The 6000-nt window shown below is 49.0% G+C and overlaps 1 protein-coding gene and 1 long non-coding RNA gene across 6 annotated transcripts in view; one reads left to right on the top strand and one right to left on the bottom strand.

Annotated features, from left to right (window-relative positions):
• Positions 1 to 1229: 1229 nt before the first annotated feature.
• On the bottom strand, positions 1230 to 4466 carry LOC140913431 (uncharacterized). Its single transcript, XR_012159586.1, has 2 exons — positions 4207 to 4466; positions 1230 to 1663 (listed from the first exon to the last, which is right to left on the bottom strand). It is a non-coding gene; the product is annotated as an uncharacterized lncRNA (long non-coding RNA).
• The window catches only part of AKT1 (AKT serine/threonine kinase 1), a 115411-nt gene continuing 112955 nt past the window's right edge, over positions 3545 to 6000 (top strand). For 2 of the 5 annotated variants that reach the window (XM_073349807.1, XM_073349805.1), the window contains exon 1: positions 3547 to 3932. The gene's annotated coding sequence lies outside the window, so the exon portion shown is untranslated. Of the gene's footprint in view, positions 3933 to 4201; positions 4298 to 6000 lie in introns of those variants that run through there. The other 3 variants (XM_073349809.1, XM_073349811.1, XM_073349806.1) reach the window with 3 other exon arrangements.

Raw genomic sequence — 6000 nt, 5'->3', positions numbered from 1 at the left:
TTTGCCCAGATAGACTCTGTCTTATCCATTCCATCGCTTCTTATTTCTTTACAGTCTACCTCATCATTCATATACAACGCTACTCCACCACCTTTACCTTTATTTCGGTCTTTCCTAAACAGCACAGACCCTTCAATACCTGTAGCCCAGTCATGACGACTGTTCCACCCTGTTTCCGTTAACCCTATAATATCTGGTTTCACTTCCTGCACCAGTAGCTCTAGTGCCTCCATTTTGTTACCCAGGCTCCTCGCATTGGTGTACAAACATCTTCATTTTTGCTGTTTGTCTTCGCTCACATTCTGTACCCGATTGGGCACAGACATTCTACCGCCAATATTACCTGTTAGATTGGTATGTACACTGCCCTTCTGCCTTATGTTCATTCTCCTACCCATGGCTGTACCCTTTCTTACTTTTCTTCCCTCTCAAAGAGAAAATCCGGCATGGAGATTACCTGGACATCTCCCAACCATCTCCCCTGAATTCCTAGTTTAAAGCTCTCTTAATCAGTTGTGCCATCCTCCATCCTAGAAGTCTATTTCCCTCCTTACTCAGGTGAAGTCCATCCCGAGAGAACAGTCCTCTGTCCATGAATGCCTCCCAGTGGCCACATATCCCAAAGCCCGCCTTATAGCACCACTGCCTGAGCCATCTGTTGAGCATCAATCTTGTCACACCTTTGTTGCCCTTCTCTAGGAATAGGCAGAATCCCACTGAAGATCACCTGAGCCTCAATTTCCTTAAGCGTCTTCCCCAGCCTGGCATAGTCTCCCTTGATACGTTCTAGTGAGAATCTAGCCGAATCACATGTTCCCACATGAAGAATAATCAATGGATTCTTTCTTGCTCCCGTTAGGATCCTCTTCAGCTTCAGGTCCACATCCTGTATCTTAGCCCCAGGCAGACAGCACACCCTTCTGTTCTCTGGATCAGCTCTTGTTACAGGCCTGTCTATTCTTCTCAGTAATGAGTCCCCAATCACGTAGACCTGCCTTTTCCTGGCTATGGTGCGATTCTCCAGTCTATCCCCTGTTCCATCTGGCTCAATTCCTGTTGTCCATTGCAATCCTCTGCAACCCATCCCGTATCCTCCTGGGGCTCATATTTGGTGTTATCTCCATTGACTCTTGCCCTCTTCCTATAGGACTATCTGCTCTTCTCTTCTTCCTTGCCCTCTCACCTTCAGTGACCACCTGCTGTGCCCCTTCTTCATTTTCCAACTCCACAAACCTGTTCCTGAGCTCTATTTCTCCTTCACTGGCCCGTCTTTTCCTCTGCCTGATTCTCTTAGTCACATGCTTCCACTATCCACTTTCCTTACCCAGCAGTATCCCCTCAGAGTTCTTTGGTCCTGCTTCCATCTGCAAGTCTGAGCTTTTCCCTTCAGCATCCTCATGTCTTTGCTCCATCATCCGCTTGAATCCCCTTCTAAACTCAACCAGAGTCTCCACCTGCATCTCCAATCCTCAGATCTTCTCTTCCATCAGCTCTATCAGGCAGCACTTCATGCAGATGAAATTATTTTCAGGTACCCCCTCCAGGATCATGTACCTGCCACAGCTTCCACATCCAGTCATCTTCATTGTGTCTTCCACTGCTTGGGTCACTACCGCTGCTGCCTCTGTGTCTGTTGTAGCCTTCTCACCTAAGTCCTGTTCGTCTGGGGGAAACAAAACAAACCAAAACACTACCACCCACAGCAACACAAACCCCCAATGAGCACCAAAACACTGCCAGAACACCACACACTCCCTTCACTAGCTTGTCTGTTCCTTTGCCTGGCTCTTATTGTGTCTTCCCCCCAAACTCCCCTGTTTACAGGTTTCAGAGTAGCAGCCCTGTTAGTCTGTATTCGCAAAAAGAAAAGGAGTACTAGTGGCACCTTAGAGACTAACCAATTCATCGGATGAAGTGAGCTGTAGCTCACGAAAGCTTATGCTCAAATAAATCGGTTAGTCTCTAAGGTCCTACTAGTACTCCTTCCCCTGTTTACAGCTCTGTTTGTTGGCCTCTGTACCGCTGCCTTAATCTACACCTGTGCCTCTACTTTGAGCCATACCATACTACTCACTTCTGTAAAGTGCTTTGAGGTCCTCAGAGAAATGCAAAGCACAAATTTCACCATGAATTAAGGGAGAATTTGAATCAGCAATAGATCCTGACTCATTCCATTCTATCTACTCAGTACTGTAATGTGCTCTTACAACTAAAAGATTAATTCTAATGGAATGGGAAAAGCTCTTTCCGAGACACATTTCAGTGGAGTAAATAATTCTTGCAAGTATAGCTGAGGCTCCAGATCTGCAATTTGACCACCACTGTACATGCATGGAGCCCCCTTGATTTCAATGGATTCCTCATATGTGTATATTTGCATGCCTGAAGCCTAAATATGAAAAATTCAAGTCTGTAAGGTGAAACAAGCAATCACCTTAATGAATAACTTCTCTTTGGTGAAGTGTAGGCAGGAGGAGAATGAGGCTATCAAAATCCTCCCTACACCATTTGGGGATTACTGCTGCTACTCTGTTTCACTTAGGATATATGTATTTATTACTTTCCCTAGTCATGAGACTTCTGTGTCTCATATATTTGTCTCTCGCCCCGATCTGTAACTCAATTGCCCATACCTCTGGTTGTTGTCTGTCTATACGTGGGTGGAGGTTGTCTTCACTCTTTTTAAAATTGTGTTGCCAATCCCAAACATAAAAAATCATGAGTCATGCCCCCTCCAAAATCATGAGATTGGTTTAAAATTCATCCAATTTTAAAAAAATTCTGAACAGAATTTTTTTTTAGGTGACTTCTGCATTTTGAGCTATTAGAAATCTCTTGAATCACATTTTTAGGCCTATCTGCAGAATCATGAGGCCTAAAAAACCCCTTACTTTTTAAAAACGAAAACTGAGATTCTCACATTACCAAATGCATCCAAGAGCTGGAGCTTTACTCAACACACCAAAGACTGGGAGAGCTGGCCACATAGCTTTTATTGCTATTTGTATTGTGGTAAGGCATTAACTGCATAGGGCCCGACTGTGCTAGGCACTGTACAAAGACGACAACAACAAAATCCCCCAAAGCTCCCGATCTAAGTCTGGCCAGTTTCCCCTCTTCTGTCACTGTGTGTTTGTCTTGCAGTCTGCCGGGGGCGGGGGGGTTGAGCTGTGACTCGAGCTAATAAGGCTGGACTCTGGTCCCATCCATGTGCGTGTGTGAGCTGAGCTCTCTTTTTAGTAAACACCCGGGTGAGTGGAAAGCAGCCCTAGTTACCACGGCAAGGAAATCTGCGGGCAGGAAGCCAGCAGAGTTCCCCATTCCTCCTGCAGCATGCAGGACACACACCTTTTCTTGTCGACCCGCAGAGTGTGAGAGCGTGTGTGTAAGTGTGTGTGGGGGGTGGCCGGGACAAGCGCTTCTGGAGCTGCAGAACCTTTTCCCCCTTCGCCCAGGCGGGCTGGGCGGGTTCTGCAGAGGGGACGAGCTGATTGCGCGGGCGGTAGGACCCCGCAGGCATCGCCGAGGCCAGGCAGCGGCTCCCCCAGCCTGTGGGTGTGAGCGAGCGAGCGAGAGGCGGAGAGGAGGCGAGCGCAGGCTGGCGGAGCCGGGAGCGGCGGCTGCAGCAGGGCCAGCCTGAAGCGGGCTGGCTGGGGCAGCGGCAGGCGGCTCGGGGCCCGGCCGCCCGCTTCTGCTCCCGGAGCGGCCACAGCCAGGCCAGCCCCGCGCCGGGCGGGCAGCGCAGGCCGGGGTCCGGCCGGCCGGCGCGCTCCATGGGCTGACTCCCCGCGAGAGGGGGCGGAGGAGCGGCCGGGCACGGCGAGCGGGAGGCTGCGCTAGCCCGGTTAGGCCCTAGCGCCGGAGGAGAACCCGCCCGCGGCCAAGCCCCCCGTCGCCGCCTCTCTGCGGGGGCTGCTCCCCGCCGCAGGCGTGTAAGTGCCCCGCTCCCCGGGCGCGCGGGGCGGCGGGAGGAAGCGCCGGGGCCTGCTCCGCCGGGGCTGGCGCATCGCGCCGGGGGCTGGGGGGCGCATCGCGCCGCCGCCCCCCCCCCCCCCGGCGCGCCCAGCGACCCGCCTAGCGACCCGCCTGGGCCTCGGCGGGGCGGGGGGTGGCGCGCTGCAGCGTGCGGCGGCGGCGGCGCCCCCCCGGCCGGGGTTAGCCTGCAGGGAGGAGAAGCGGCTGGGGGCTGGCCCCTCTCTGACTTACTCCCTTTCTTCGCTCTGCCGGGGGTCTGGGCGTCGCTAAGAGGAAGGGGCCGGCCCGCCGGCGGGCCGGGAATCAGTACGTGCGAGTGTCGGTGAGTGAAGCGTCCGGGGTCTCTCACCGGCGGAGCCAGCTCTGGGGTGGATCCAGCCTGGGATCTCCTTCCTCGAGCCTCCCCCATCCTCCAGTGCCTGGGTAGGAGCGAGGTTGGATCTTTCTTCGAGCCTTGCTCGTTGGAGCCCTTCGGTTTTCACAAGCCTCTCTCTGTGTGCGCCGGCGGATATTGCCATGCTTTGAAGGCTGTTGACGGCTCATACTAGGTTTCTAAGTCTCCCCAAAAGTTATGACTCAATGTAGGGTAGAACTGTAATCAATATAATCGAGGTGGTTCCCCCCCCCCGCCCCCTTCCAACTTCTGTAATGACTAAATTGTTCCTTGGAGACTTCTAGCACCTTCACTTCACTTCAGCTTCATTGAAAAACACTCCGTGTGTATGTGGGTGTTTCCTTAACGTGACCGGTGTATTTTGGATTTGTTTATCATAACCAATGTGAAGATGCATTAGAAGTTTTGATTTGGTGCCATTGGTACTCATGTGGTTACAGCCTTTTTACATGTTTTGCTTAGGTGAAGTGTTAACTGTATTTATTTCCCTTTTCCAATATACAAGAAGCAAATACGTGAATTGATTTGTTTGTCTTTACATCATGACATGAACATACGTTTTAAAATGCAGTTTTTAAGGGGAGTTGCTGGATTAAGTATACTATAATATTTTTTTACAAGTGAAAAATATGTGTTGTGTGGCTACTAGATTTTATGTAGTTATTAATTTCATAGTGACAGCCAGGATATTTACCATGACAGTAGTATTTGTGGATGTAAAGACTTTGCCACTACCTTTTACTTTTTGAATATGTGGGCTTTTGTTGTTTTGCAAATATTGTACACAAATTCTTGAAAGTATGCAGTCACTAATTAAAAGAAGTGTCCCAATTTATTATGTGGTACCAAGAACTCTAGCATTCAGTTGTTAATAATATTTGATAGAAGTAATTTAGTTGAGAATTAAATGGACCTATGACTTGTTTTATCTTTACAAAGGTTGGGGCAAACCATTTGTTTACAAATGTGTTCCCTCTGATTCCATTGTACAGTCTCCTGACTCTATATGCTCATATAATTTAAAACTTGTACAAGAATTTTATAAACTGGCTTGTTTCTCACTTGAAGGGCATATAAAAATGTAGGGTTCAGGAGAAGCTGTCCCCTTTCTGCAGCCACACTCAGTTTTACTCTGCTTAGAGTTTGTCCACACTACAACCAGAACCAGAGATAGGAGAGCTAAACTTGGGTAGCCCTCTCCTCCCCCCCCCCCATCTTGAACAGATGTATCTGTTGGTTCTTAGACCATTAAAGACATGAGAAATGTAAGCATTGCAAATTGCAGTTTGGAAGTCTAGATTAAGTTTATGGAGTCACAGAAAATGGGACGTGTGGTACAGTTTTCTTTTGCTCTCAGCTTGTGCTTCTACTGTAGCTTGCAATATCTGGAAAAGCTTTTCTAAGCCTTATCATAAGCTCCATGTATAATTATGACAAAATACCTGTTTTGACATGAAGAAAAGGAGTACTTGTGGCACCTTAGAGACTAACCAATTTATTTGAGCATAAGCTTTCTTGAGCTATATGCATCCGATGAAGTGAGCTACAGCTCACTTCAAAGCTTATGCTCAAATAAATTGGTTAGTCTCTAAGGTGCCACAAGTACTCCTTTTCTTTTTGCAAATACAGAC

This window comes from Lepidochelys kempii, chromosome 6, assembly GCF_965140265.1.
Source record: "Lepidochelys kempii isolate rLepKem1 chromosome 6, rLepKem1.hap2, whole genome shotgun sequence".
In the NCBI taxonomy this organism is placed as follows: Eukaryota; Metazoa; Chordata; order Testudines; family Cheloniidae; genus Lepidochelys; species Lepidochelys kempii.
The sequence above is the reverse complement of the archived record's forward strand: the minus strand, read 5'-3'. Positions and strand labels throughout refer to the sequence as shown.